The following is a 15,620-nucleotide window of genomic DNA, read 5'->3' on the forward strand; positions in this document are numbered from 1 at the left end:
TTTACGAGCCTTGGTAGGCTGGCTACAAATTTGTTTAAATATTTATTTTTTTATTAAAGAGTATTTGTAGGGACTTCGAATTTCTTTTAAAAAACTTACGAGCCTTGGTAGGCTGGCTAAAGATATTTTTAAAAAATTTACGAGCCTTGGTAGGCTGCCTAAAAATATTTTAAGAAAATCCACGAGCCTTGGTAGGCTGCCTAAAAATATTTTAAGAAAATCCACGAGCCTTGGTAGGCTGCCTAAAAATATTTTAAGAAAATCCACGAGCCTTGGTAGGCTGCCTAAAAACATTTTAAGAAAATCCACGAGCATTGGTAGGCTGCCTAAAAATATTTTAAGAAAATCCAGGAGCCTTGGTAGGCTGCCTAAAAATATTTTTAAAAATCCACGAGCCAAGGTAGGCTGCCTAAAAATATTTTTAAAAATCCACGAGCCAAGGTATGCTGCCTAAAAATATTTTTAAAAATCCACGAGCTTTGATAGGCTGCCTAAAAATATTTTTAAAAATCCACGAGCTTTGGTAGGCTGCCTAAAAATATTTTTAAAAATCCACGAGCCTTGGTATGATGCCTAGAATATTTTTAAAAATCCACGAGCCTTGGTATGATGCCTAGAATATTTTTAAAAATCCACGGGCCTTGGTATGATGCCTAGAATATTTTTAAAAATCCACGAGCCTTGGTATGATGCCTAGAATATATTTAAAAATCCACGAGCCAAGGTAGGCTGCCTAAAAATATTTTTAAAAATCCACGAGCTTTGATAGGCTGCTTAAAAATATTTTTAAAAATCCACGAGCCTTGGTATGATGCCTAAAAATATTTTTAAAAATCCACGAGCCTTGGTATGATGCCTAGAATATTTTTAAAAATCCACGAGCCTTGGTAGGCTGCCTTAAAATATTTTTAAAAATCCACGAGCCTTGGTAGGCTGCCTAAAAATATTTTTAAAAATCCACGAGCCTTGGTATGCTGCCTAAAAATATTTTTAAAAATCCTAGAGCCTTGGTAGGCTGCCTAAAAATATTTTTAAAAATCCACGAGCCTTGGTAGGCTGCCTAAAAATATTTTTAAAAATCCACGAGCCTTGGTAGGCTGCCTAAAAATATTTTTAAAAATCCACGAGCCTTGGTAGGCTGCCTAAAAATATTTTTAAAAATCCACGAGCCTTGTTAGAAGACCCATAAATAATTTTAAAAATCCCCGAGCCTTGTTAGAAGACCTAGAAATATTTTTAAAAATCCACGAGCCTTGGCAGGATGCCTAAAAATATTTTTAAAAATCCACGAGCCTTGGCAGGATGCCTAAAAATATTTTTAAAAATCCACGAGCCTTGGCAGGATGCCTAAAAATATTTTTAAAAATCCACGAGCCTTGGCAGGATGCCTAAAAATATTTTTAAAAATCCACGAGCCTTGTTAGAAGACCTAGGAATATTTTTAAAAATCCACGAGCCTTGTTAGAAGACCTAGGAATATTTTTAAAAATCCACGAGCCTTGTTAGAAGACCTAGAAATATTTTTAAAAATCCACGAGCCTTGTTAGAAGACCTAGAAATATTTTTAAAAATCCACGAGCCTTGTTAGAAGACCTAGAAATATTTTTAAAAATCCACGAGCCTTGTTAGAAGACCCATAAATAATTTTAAAAATCCACGAGCCTTGTTAGAAGACCTAGAAATATTTTTAAAAATCCACGAGCCTTGGCAGGATGCCTAAAAATATTTTTAAAAATCCACGAGCCTTGTTAGAAGACCTAGGAATATTTTTAAAAATCCACGAACCTTGTTAGAAGACCTGGAAATATTTTTAAAAATCCACGAGCCTTGTTAGAAGACCTAGAAATATTTTTAAAAATCCACGAGCCTTGTTAGAAGACCTAGAAATATTTTTAAAAATCCACGAGCCTTGTTAGAAGGCCTAGAAATATTTTTAAAAATCCACGAGCCTTGTTAGAAGACCTAGAAATATTTTTAAAAATCCACGAGCCTTGTTAGAAGACCTAGAAATATTTTTAAAAATCCACGAGCCTTGGTAGGCTGCCTAAAAATATTTTTAAAAATCCACGAGCCTTGGTAGGCTGCCTAAAAATATTTTTAAAAATCCTAGAGCCTTGGTAGGCTGCCTAAAAATATTTTTAAAAATCCACGAGCCTTGGTAGGATTCCTAAAATTATTTTTAAAAATCCACGAGCTTTGGTAGGCTGCCAAAAATATTTTTTAAAAATCCACGAGCCTTATTAGGCTGCCTAAAAATATTTTTTAAAAATCCACGAGCCTTGTTAGAAGCCCTTGAAATTTTTTTAAACATCCACGAGCCTTGTTAGAAGCCCTTGAAATTTTTTTAAACATCCACGAGCCTTAGTAGGCTGACTAAAAATAATTTTTAAAAATCCACGAGACTTGTTAGGAGCCCTTGAAATATTTTTTAAAAATCCATGAGCCTTGTTAGAAGCCCTTGAAATATTTTTTAAAATCCAGGAACCTTGTTAGAAACCCTTGAAATATTTTTTAAAAATCCACGAGCCTTGTTAGAAGCCCTTGAAATATTTTTTTTAAAAATCCACGAGCCTTGTTAGAAGCCCTTGAAATATTTTTTAAAAATCCAAGAGCCTTGTTAGAAGCCCTTGAAATATTTTTTAAAAATCCACGAGCCTTGTTAGAAGCCCTTGAAATATTTTTTAAAAAATCCACGAGCCTTGTTAGAAGCCTTGAATATTTTTTAAAAATCCACGAGCCTTATTAGAAGCCCTTGAAATATTTTTAAAAATCTTATCGGTTTCCAGAAACTATTTTTAAAAATATATGAGGTCTTATAATTTTCTGGTAATATTTTTAAATATACATCAGTATTTGTGGTTTTACTGAAAATATTTTAGTTTTTTATTCACATCAATTAAAATTTATTTTCAAATTATTCTTTATTTACAGATTATTGAGACGCATTTTTAAGAGGAAATGTGTGCTAAAATAATTCCATGGCAGCTATGAATGCTAAGCAAACACAACAACACCCCACCCTGAAGCCATAGCTAAATATGTAAGAAGAAAATTTTTATTTTTTTTTCACCAAATTGTAACAAATTCTAAGAGATGAAGTACTGTACACAACTAAAAGGAGGAAGAAGAACTGGAACTAAAAAGAAAAATAATATAAAGCCCATAACTATTAACTAAGTATTGAAAACATCAATTCTTTAGATACAAAAAATAATAATATTTAACTAAATCGCAACGAATATAAGGAGAATAATTAATGAATAATGAAAAATAATGTGAAATGAAATATAACATAAATATTATAATATTTAAGAAACATATTAAAAATAAATTGTATATTTAGCTTCTAAGATGGTATGCAGTTTTATAATGTTTACTATAGAATTACATTTGTTAAATGTTTAAAACAAAAATATATTGTAAATATATAAAAAATAAAACTAAAGGAAATTAAATATAAAAAAAAATTGTATTTATATTTTTAAGTATTAAAAGTGAAATTGCGTAAAATTTCACTTAAAAAAAATAATAAAAAATATCTTAGAAAATAATATAGAAAACAAAACAACCAGTACCTAAAAGTATGCAATATAATGTAGTTTATTGAGCCCCGTTTTGATAGGCTAATTTGAAATAATTTGCTTAAATAGAAAACAACCAACAAAGTTTAGATACAAGAAGTTACCAACAACAACAACAACTTTAGGCAATTATAGATATTAGACTATCAATTTGAATACATTATTTTGCAGAAAAGATGGTAGACATTTGAAAAACATATATAAATAAAAATAAAATTATAATAAACAATTATGTAAAGAAAATTATAAATAAAAATATATATTGTAATGTTTAGAATAAAGTTATAGTGTACCATAAAAATAGAATAAAAAATACTCAAAGTTATTAAAATAGTAAATAAAAATAAGGAAAAAAACTGACAACAAAACTACAATTAATGGTTTGATTTTTATATGTAAAGAAAAAGAAAACAACAACTATAATAAAGAAAATAAATAAATTATAAATGGCTGTTAACAATAAAATTAAAAAAAAAAAACTGTTTTATAAAAATATTAGAAAGGTAAAGGATTTTTTAGAATTTCACACTTGGAAATGTTTGAAAACTTACAAAAGAAATATAACTTTTACTTTTATTATTATTATGTTGTCATAATTTATTTTCCAAGAAGATAAAGAATAAAAAAAATGTCTAAACCAATCTAACAGATATATTTTTTTTTAAATGATTTTGGAGGAAAACCATTAAAATAATATTTATTTTATTTACTTTATTTATTGTTTTTATTGAAAATTTATTAAAAAATTATTCTACCAGTTGTAGTCCCTAGGTAACAATTTATTTCCCACTTGGACGACACTAAACAATAATAATCACTCCCTTATAAGCCACATGAATACCACAGCACATCAAGAAAACTTGATAAGAGACTGAAAATGACCTTGTCTCCCATCATTGCCCAATGCCATGTATGAATTTTCATGGACCCCAAAGATTTAGGACATAGGCCAAAGATAACACAACATTTCCAAAAATATTATTTTTGGCGTCTCATATCTATTTGGGACAGATAAAGAATCCCGTTACACCTGCATACAATACTTTTTCTGCTTTCTACTTCGGTTAAGGGTAGCGTATAAGTAATGCCAACATTTATACAACCCATAGAACAAATAAATATTTCCTTTGTAATTACTAGCCTCAAACCATTGTAGATTAAGTGAAAATTTTACTAAATTCAATGGGACTTTGTTGTTTAATATTTAAAAACTCCAAGAGCCTAAATCGGTAGCCTCAAAATCTTCCTAAAAATCCATTAGCCTCTCTAGGGAGTTTCAGGTTGTTTTTTTAAATTCAGGAGCCCTTGGGATTTTGAAAATAATTTTAAACATCAATGAGGCTTAAGGGGACTGTGAAAATATTTTTAAAATTCCACGAGTCCTAGTAGGGATTGTGAAAATATTTTTAAAATTCCACAAACCTTTGTTGGGGACCGAAAAAATATTTTTAAAACTCCACGAGCCTTTCTAGAGATTTTGAAAATATTTTAAAAATCAAGAAGCCTTTGCACGGTCTGTGAAAATATTTTTTAACGTCACTTGGGATTTATGAGGACTGCGACAAGAGTTTTTAAGACTACAGGAGCCTTTCTAGGGCCTTTTGAAATGGTTTAAAAATCAAGGAGCGCTTGACGGACTGTGAAAATAATTTTGAACGTCCATTGGGCTTTAAGTAAAAATGTCACTAAATTAAATGCGGATTTATTGTTGTTGCAAAAATATTTAAAAGCTCTACGAGCCTAAATGGGGATACTCAAAATCTTTTAAAAAATCCACTAGCCTCTCTAGAGACATTATTTTTTTATTTTTATTTATTTATTTATTTTTTTTTTTTGTTGATTCATAAGCCCTTGTTGTATTTTGAAAATAATTTTAAACATTAATGAGGCCTTACGGGTTCTTTGAAAATATTTTTAAATTTCTATGAGTCCTAAAAGGGACTGTGAAAATATTTTTAAAATTCAACAAACCTGTCATGGGGCCTGGAAAAGTATTTTTAAAATTTCACGAGCCTTTCTAGGGATTTTGAAAATGTTTTAAAAATAAAGGAGCTCTTTTACGTCAGTGAAAATATTTTTAAACCTCCATTGGGCTTTATGATGACTGGGACAATATTTATAAAACTCCAGGAGTCCTAATAGGAACTGTAAAAAAAATATCCAAAAGTCCACCACGCTTGTAGGGACTGTGACAATATTTTTAAGTCTCCAGGAGCCTTTCTAGGGACTTTTAACATGGTTTAAAAATCAAGGAGCCCTTGGCGGACTGTGTAAATATTTTTAAACTTCCTCTTGTAGGGATTTTGAAAATAACTTTTAACATCAATGAGGCTATTTTTAAAATTCCACAAACCTGCGTTGGGGACTGGAAAATAGTTTTAAAACTCCACGAGCCTTTCTAGGGACTTTGAAAATGTTTTAAAAATCAAGAAGCCCTTATACGGACTTTGAAAATATTTTTAAACGTCTATTGGTCTTTATGGGGATTGTGACAATATTTTTAAAATTCCTGGAGTCCTAGTAGGGACTGTGAAAAAATTTTTAAAATTCAACAAACCTGTGTTGCCTCTCTAGCGAATTTCAGTTTTTTTTTTTTAATTCAGGAGCCCTGGTGGGGTTTTTGTAAATAATTTCAAACATCAATGAGGCCTTAGGGGTTTTTTGAAAATATTTTTAAAATTCCAGAAGTCCTAGTAGGGACTCTGAAAATATTTTTAAATTTCCACAAACCGGAAAAATATTTTTAAAACTCCACGAGCCTAAATAGGGACTCTCAAAATCTTTTTAAAAATTCACTATCCTCTCTAAGGACTTTCAGATTTCCTTATTCAGAAGACATGGTAGGGATTTTGAAAATAATTTTAAACATCAATGAGGCCTTAGGGGTTCTTTGAAAATATTTTTAAAATTCCAAGAGTCCTAGTAGGGACTATGAAAATATTTAAAAATTTCACAAACCTGAGTTGCGGACCAGAAAAATATTTTTAAAACCCAACGAGCCTAAGTGGGGACTCTCAAAATCTTTTTAAAAATCCACTAGCCTCTCTAGGGAATTGCAGTGTTTTGTTTTAATTCAGAAGCCCTGGTAGGGATTTTGAAAATAATTTTAAACATTAATGAGGCTTTAGGGGGACTGTGAAAATATTTTTAAAATTCTAGGAGTCCTAAAAGGGACTGTGAAAATATTTTTAAAATTCCATAATACTGTCTTGTGAATTGGAAACTTCAAGGGCCTTTCTAGGGATTTTGAAAATGTTTTAAAAATCAAGGAGCCCTTTTACGGACAGTGAAAATATTTTTAAACGTCCATTGGGCTTTATGAAGATTGTGACAATATTTATAAAACTCCAGGAGTCCTAGTAGGAACTGTAAAAAAATTTTCCAAAAGTCCACCACGCTTAAAAATCAAATTACAAAAAAACTGTTTTATAAAAATATTAGAAAGGTAAAGGATTTTTTTAGAATTTCACACTTGGAAATGTTTGAAAACTTACAAAAGAAATATAACTTTTACTTTTATTATTGTTATGTTGTCATAATTTATTTTCCAAGAAGATAAAGAATAAAAAAATGTCTAAACTAATCTAACAGATATATTTTTTTAAATGATTTTGGAGGAAAACCATTAAAATAATATTTATTTTATTTACTTTATTTATTGTTTTTATTGAAAATTTATTAAAAAATTATTCTACCAGTTGTAGTCCCTAGGTAACAATTTATTTCCCACTTGGACGACACTAAACAATAATAATCACTCCCTTATAAGCCACATGAATACCACAGCACATCAAGAAAACTTGATAAAAGGCAGAAAATGGCCTTGACTCCCATCATTGCCCAATGTCATGTATGAATTTTCATGGACCTCAAAGATTTAGGGCATAGGCCAAAGATGACACAACTCTTCCAAAAATATTATTTTCGGCGCCTCATATCTATTTGAAACAGAAAAAGAAACACGTTACACCTGCATACAATACTTTTTCTGCTTTCTACTTCTGTTAAGGGTAGCGTATAAGTAATGCCAACATTTATACAACCCATAGTACAAATAAATATTTCTAGCCTCAAACCATTGTAGATTAAGTGAAAATTTTACTAAATTCAATGGGCCTTGTTGTTGTAAAAATATTTAGAAACTCAACGAGGACTCCCAAAATCTTTTTATAAATCCACTAGCATCTCTAGGGATTTTCAGATTTTTTTTAATTCAGGAGCCCTTGTAGGGATTTTGAAAATAATTTTAAACATCAATGAGGCCCTAGGTGTTCTACGAAAATATTTTTAAAACTCCAGGAGTTCTCGTAGAGACTGTTAAAATATTTTGAAAATTTCAAAAACCTGTCTAGTGATTTTGAAAATGTTTTTAAAATCAAGGAGGCCTTTTACGGACAGTGAAGATATTTTTAAACGTCCATTGGACATTATGAGGGCTGTGACAATATTTATAAAACACCAGGAGTCCTAGTAGGAACTGTAAAAAGTTATCCAAACGACCACCACACTTGTAGGGACTGTGACAATATTTTTAAGACTCCAGGAGCCTTTGTAGGGACTTTTAACATGGTTTAAAAATCAAGGAGCTCTTGGCGGACTGTGTAAATATTTTTAAACTTCCTCTTGTAGGGATTTTGAAAATAACTTTTAACATCAATGAGGCTATTTTTAAAATTCCACAAACCTGTTTTGGGGCCTGGAAAAGTAGTTTTAGAACTCCACGAGCCTTTCTAGGGATTTTGAATATGTTTTAAAAATCAAGAAGCCCTTATACGGACTTTGAAAATATTTTTAAACGTCTATTGGTCTTTATGGGGATTGTGACAATATTTTTAAAATTCCTGGAGTCCTAGTAGGGACTGTGAAAATATTTTTATTCAACAAACCTGTGTTGGGGACCCGAAAAATATTTTTGAAACTCCACGAGCCCAAATTTGGACTCTCAAAATCTTTTTAAAAATCCACTAGCCTCTCTAGGGACTTTCAGATTTTTTTTTTAAATCAGGGGGACTGATATCGATTTTGAAAATAATTTTAAACAGCAATGAGGCATTAGGGGTTCTTTGAAAATATTTTTATAATATCAAAAACCTGTCTAGGGATTTTGAAAATGTTTTAAAAATCAAGGAGGCCTTTTACGGAAAGTGAAAATATTTTAAACGTCCATTGGGCTTTATGAGGACTGAGACCATATCTATAAAACTCCAGGAGTCCCAGTAGAAACTGTAAAAAAATTATCCAAAAGTCCACCACGCATGTAGGGACTGTGACAATATTTTTAAGACTCCTGGAGCCTTTCTAGGGACTTTTAACATGGAGCCCTTGGCGGACTGTGTAAATATTTTTAAACTTCCAATCTGCTTTAAGTAAAAAATTTTACTAACTTAAATGTTGTTGTAAAAATATTTAAAAACTCCACGAGCCTAAATGGGGACTCTCAAAAAAAAATTTTTTAACCCGGGACTTTTAGACTTTTTTAATTCAAGAGGCCTTGTAGGGATTTTGAAAATAATTTTGAACATTAATGAGTCCTTAGAGATTTTTTGCAAATATTTTAAAAATTCCAGGAGTTCTAGTGGGACTGTGAAAATATTTTTAAAATTCCACAAACCTGTGTTGGGGACAGCAAAAATATTTTTTAAACACCACGAGCCTTTCTAGGGATTTTGAAAATGTTTTAAAAATCAAGGAGCCCTTGTACGGGTTTTGAAAATATTTTAAACGTCCATTGGGCTTATTGGGGATTGTGACAATTTTTTTTTTCAAATTCCAGAAGTCCTGTGAAAAAATATTCAAAATTGCGCCACTCTTGTAGGGACTGTGACAATGTTTTTAAGACTCCAGGAGCCTTTTTAAGGACCTTTTAGATGTTTTCAAAATCAAGGAGCGGACTGTGTAAATATTTTTAAACGTCCATTGGGCTTTAAGTAAAAATATTTCTAAATTCAATCGGGCTTTGTTGTTGTAAAAATATTTAAAAATTCCGCGAGCTTTAATGGGGCTCTCAAAATCTTTTGAAAAATCCACTAGACTCTTTAGAGACTTCCAGATTTTTTTTTTAAATTCAGGATGCCTTTTTGGGACTTTGGAAATAATTTTAAACATCAATGAGACCTTAGGGGTTATATGAAAATATTTTTAAAATTCCAGGAGTCCTAGAATGGGCTGTGAGAATATTTTTAAAATTCAACAGAAATGTTTTGGGGACTGGAAAAAAATTTCTAAAATTCCTCGAGCCTTTCTAGGGACTTTGAAAATACTTTAAAAATCAAGAAGCCATTGTACGGACTGCGACAATATTTTTAAAATTGCAGGAGTCCTAGTAGGGACTGTGAAAAATTTTCAAAAGTCCACTGAACTTGTAGAGACTGTGACAATATTTTCTAAGACTCCAGGAGCCTTTTTAGGGACTTTGAAATTGTTTTAAAAATCAAGGAGGACTTGACGGACTGTGAACATATTTTTTAAGTAAAAATTTTACTAAATTTGTCTTTGTAGGGTCTTTGAAAATAATTTTGAACATCAATGAGGTCTAAGGCCTTTGAAAATATTTTTAAAATTCCAGGAATACTAGTAGGGGCTGTGAAAATATTTTTAAAATTCAACAAAAATGTGTTGGTGACTGGAAAAATATTTCTAAAACTTCACGAGCCTTTCTAGGTACTTTGAAAATGTTTTAAAAATCAAGAAGTCCTTGTACGGACTGTGCAAATATTTTTAAACGTCACTTGGGATTAATTAGGACTGCGACAATATTTTTAAAATTCCAGGAGTCCTAGTAGGGACTGTGAAAAAATATTCAAAAGTCCACCAACGTCGTAGAAACTGTGACAATATTTTTTAAGACTCCAGGAGCCCTTGTAGGGACTCTGAAAATGTTTTAAAAATCAAGGTGCCCTTGACGGACTGTGAAAATATTTTTCAACGTCACTTGTATGTATGGAATGACAAAAAAATGTAAAATCCACGGGTCTTCGATGGCCTATATTGGGAACCAGGTTGAATTGAAGATTTCCTATGAAATACCTCCATTTCAAGAGTCTTCTGTAAATTGCAGATGTTTTTCTATACATTGCAGATGTTTTATGTGTCTTTGAGAGATAGAAGACTTTTGTGTGCTCTTCCATAAATATACGATTTCTAAGGGTATTCTATAGATAGGATCTTCTTTCAGTTGCTTTTCCTGGAAAGATCTCCAAGGGTCTAAAATATGTAGAATAATCTTTTGGGAACTTTTACATATAGAAGGATTTCAGGGTCCTCATCTGATAGAAGACCTCTCCAGGATTTTCAAGGAAGGAAAGATGTTTCCAGAGATTTCAAAGTAGGAAAAGACCTTTGAGACGTTTTCTATAGATAAAAGACCTTCAAGGGTCTTCTATAAAAAAAAAATACCTTTGTCAGATGAAGAAAATAGATAGATAACAAGTAAAAAAGTGTCAGTCGGCTTTGCCGACAGATAGATACCCTCAGCCAATGTGAAGCGAAACTTTCACCTCCGGACAGATCGAATGTATTTAAGGTCTCTTAAGAATTTTGTGGCCCTTTTTGGACATTTGAACTTGCCGACAAAAATGTGGATTAGGAATTAACTGCACTATGACACAAATGTTGAACTTTTGTAGAGGACCGATATGGTCCATGTTTGAAGTTTGTTGCCCCATTCAAGTGATATGGTCCTAGCCGAACATTTTTGAAGTTTTGTGGGGGATGTACATGAAGGAGTGGGCCGATATAGCCCATCCTCGAATTTCAACTATGTTTTGATAAAATATTACGAAGGCCAAATTTTGGACAGAATCGACAGATCCGTTGGAGGGTTATCTTGCGCCCCAACCACTACACAAGGTGTCATAGGGGCTTTTTGCACCTTTCCGGCCAATTTCTCAGGAAGTATGGACTTGCACCTGATAAAACTTTGACCCTCGTATGGGGGTAAGTGAATACAAGATGTATTTAGGGGATTTCAAAATTTTGGTCGTATGAACCGACAAAAACAAAAATTAAAGTTCAAAAATTTTGCGGAAAAGGTACTTAAAGGAATGGACCGACATAGACAATGGGGGTGCCATAGGGGGTTTTTACACCCTTCTGGTCTGGTAGAAATTTCATAATGTGCAAAGTATGGACCAAATCCGTTACTCCCTTCAAGAGTTAAATTTTCCGAACATTTTCGAACTTTTGTGGGGGAGGTACCGGAAGGAGTGGACCGATATAATCCATCTTTGAACATGAACTATGTTTGGACAAAATATTACGAAAGCCAAATTTTGGACCGAATCGGCAGATCCCTTCGAGAGTTATCTTGCGCTCCAACCACTACACACGGTGTCATAGGGTTTTTTGTAACATTCAGTCTATTTTCTCAAGAAGTATGGACTTGCCCCTAATGAAACTTACAGCGTCGTATAGAGGACAGCGAAGACAACTTGCGTAAACAAAAATCAAAGCGATTCGATACCAGGTCCTAAATTAACTTTTCCGAAATTTTGTGTGGGAGGTACCCGAAGGAGTTTACTGATTGAGTCCATATTGGAACCTCATCTAAGTTTGGTAGAAATTACACGATGTTCAAAGTATGGACCAAATCGGTTATTCCCTTCAAGAGTTATCGTGCTCACAAGTTTTGCGACAATTTTTGAACATTTGTGGGGGAAGTACCTGAAGGAGTGGACCTATATGGCCCATCTTCGAACTTAAATCGAATCTGGACAAAATATTTCGATACCCAAAATTTGAACTGAATCGATTGATCCGTTCGAGAGTTATCGTGCGCACCAGCCAGCCAGACAGACGGACAGACAGCTGGACGGACATTGCTAGATCTACTCAAAATTGTCTGAAACGGATATCGTACAAACATACTTGGGGTCTAAAACCATTATTTCGATGAGGCACATAAACCTTTTACTAGCTTTATGACCTTTACGGGCTTTCTCTAGATATGGGACCTATCGGGTATCTTTTATACCTAGAAGGCGTTTCCAAGGTTTTAAATACCCTTTAAGGGTATTTTACCGAAAGAATACTTTAATGGCGTGTCAAAAAAAAACAGTTTGAGGTATCGTATGTTTATATGAGACATTTCTGGAGGTTTCAGCAGGTAGATAAAATGGCTATCAACGGTCTTCCACAGAAAGATCTTCAAAGGTCTCCCATAGATTGATGAATTTTCCGGCATCGTTTATAGATAGAAGACCTTTCAGTGGTTTTCTTCTGACAGAAGAGCTTTCGAGAGGTTTCAAGGATCAAAATGCCTTTGTGAAGTTTTGTAGAGATAAAAAACCATTCAGGAGTCTTCTACAGAAAGGCGATCTTAAAGAATCTTCACGAGATAGGAGATCTTTAAAGACCTGTCAAAGGTTAAAGGGGTTCTATAGATGGGAGACCTATCGGGAATCTTCTATAGATAGAAACCTGTAGTGGGATTCTGTAACTCATTTTTGCTGTTACCGACAAAAATCGGTAAAATTAAATCGCAAAATTATGACTAAAAACATAAAGAAATGTTGGCATCGCTGTTTGTGTCGGTAGAGGCTAGCGACTACTTTTTATTCATCGTTAACTTACCGAAAAGTTTCGTTAATTATCGAAATTATAAGCATTTTAATTTTACCGACAATTATCGATAACAGCAAAAATGAGTTACAGAATCCCACTACTGTTATGGGATTTTCTACCTACAACGACCTTTAAGGGATTTCAAAAGAGGCCTTTCAGAGATATTTTATAAATATAACAACTTTTAAGGTATTTTTAGGAAATAAAATACGTTTTAGGGACATTCTGCGGGTATAAGACATTTTGGAGTCTGTTATATAGTCCCTCTCTGGGGTTTTCAGTAGATAAAAGAACTACAAGTTGAGTTCTATACCTCTGACAGGTCTTAAATGTACAGAATACTGCACTAAGAGAATTCAGGGAAGATTCGGCTGTTTCTATAGATAGAAGCCCAGCAGAACAACCTTTGTCTATAAATGGGGATTTCTGAGTGAAATCGGACACTTTTTCAAGATGAGGTTTTTGATTTCCTTTATTTTTTTGCTGTGGTGATGCTGCTGATTAACAAAACATTTTAGTATATTTTCAGATTTTTTGACTAACGGTTTCGGAGATATCGCGCCTAGAAAAAGTCAACTTCTGTAAAAACTACATGCAAAGAAATACTCATAACTTATTTAATATTGGTCCAATTTGAAAAAAAAAAAAAAATTTGTATGTTTTGTTGTTTTATCAGCTATTAAATAAAAATAGCAAAAAGAAATTGCACAGTGGGCTTGGGCGCTATTTTCGCGATTTAATATTTAAAACTAATTTTTAAAGATGTTCGACCCCTTCTATTTTCTTTAAATTTTTTTGTATTTAACTACGTTCAATTACAAAAATTTTAGGTCCTATGTGGTAATGGGGTTCGGACAATTACTATTTTTTCTGAATTTTTTAAAATTTGTCAATACAATTTTTCCATAATACCTTTGTCGAACATCTTTACAAATTGATTTTAAATATTAAAGCGCGAAAATAGCATCCAAGCCTACTGTGCAATTTCTTTTTGCAATTTTTATTTAATAGCTGATAAAACAACAAAACATACAAAAAAAAGTATATTTTTTCAAATTGGACCAATTTTAAAGAAGTTATGAGTATTTCATTGCATGTAGTTTTTACAGAATTTGAGTTTTTCAAGGCACGATATCTCTGGAACCGTTAGTAAAAAAAAAATCTGAAAATATACTAAAATGTTTTGTTAATCAGCAGCATCACCACAGCAAAAAATAAAGGAAATCAAAAACCTCATCTTGAAAAAGTGTCCGATTTCACTCAGAAATCCCTCTTAAAAATCGTATATTTATAGGAGATATCTGAAAGATCGTATACCTTTATACGACCTGTAAAGCTTTTTTCATCGTTTAGAAGACCACTGAAGGACTTTGTATCTGTTGAAGATTTTTTGAAAAGTTTTCTATTTACAGGAGACGCCTAAAAGATCTTCTATCCATTGAAGACCTCTGAACGGATTTTTATACACACGAGACCCCTGAATGTATTTTATCTATCTAATTTATAAAATCACTGAATTATAGTTATCCACAGAGGTTGTACGAAAAGTGTTCTATATTCAAAAAACTGTGCAGGCAGGGTCTTGTATCTACAGAAGACTCCTGAAAAGTTTTCTCTATCAATAATACTACTTGCATCAATCAAAACCTCAGAAAGGAGTTTATCTATATAAGGCTGTTGACGGGTATTCAATCACAAATACACATATGATCCCACAAACATCTTAATAGGGACAAGGGAGACTTCCTTCACACCAATGTGTTCTCCCCGATTTATATTCGCTCAATGACATTAGGCCTTCTTCGATTTGTCTTAAGACAGCATTAGTTGAGAAGTTATCAGGAAAAATAATCAAGAAATGCTGCCTAAATTTGACTGTTGGGTGTGATGAAAATATGATGGTGCCTGGCTTGGGAATTGAACCCTGGTATTCAGTGTGCGAGGCACCCAAACCTGACATTAAAAGGTACCTTGATATGGAAGATATAACACAATTCTTCGCGATTAACTTTTCTGACCAATTGGCATCTCAAACATCAAATGACAACATGGTCGGTCAGAAAATATCTTTATAGGGGACTTTATTAAAATATGAAAAGTAGTGGGACCGAAATTTTAAATTATTAGATTTTTGTTGCTATTTTTTTTATATTCACATTGAACTCCACTATGCTTTAAGGTTAAAACAAAAATTACTTAAAACTTCAAAAATAAAAAATTTTGGTAGTGTCAATAATATAACTAAAAGTAATTTTTTGTACTTTGAAATGAAAAACATAAACCATGTAGGTATAACAAAAACCTTTGTAATTGTTTTGAAATGGTCATGAAGTATTTATAATAAAATAATAAAAAATATTATGTAAAAAAATTAAATAAATAAAACGATGCAATTACAAATGCCAAAATTCTGACAATTACACAAAAGAATAACAACTTTTGCATGGAATTGTGCAATTTTCCCGAAAAAGAAAATTT

General features: G+C 32.3%; 1 protein-coding gene across 1 annotated transcript in view; it reads left to right on the top strand.

Moving 5' to 3' along the window:
- sNPF-R (short neuropeptide F receptor) overlaps nucleotides 1–3,271 on the top strand; it is a 180,612-nt gene extending 177,341 nt beyond the window's left edge. The window contains exon 3 of the mRNA XM_073987284.1: nucleotides 2,932–3,271. The gene's annotated coding sequence lies outside the window, so the exon portion shown is untranslated. The remainder of the gene's footprint in view (nucleotides 1–2,931) is intronic.
- The last annotated feature ends 12,349 nt before the right edge of the window (nucleotides 3,272–15,620 follow it).

Source organism: Musca autumnalis, unplaced genomic scaffold (genome assembly GCF_047663935.1).
Source record: "Musca autumnalis isolate F117 unplaced genomic scaffold, ASM4766393v1 scaffold_4, whole genome shotgun sequence".
Taxonomy (NCBI): domain Eukaryota; kingdom Metazoa; phylum Arthropoda; class Insecta; order Diptera; family Muscidae; genus Musca; species Musca autumnalis.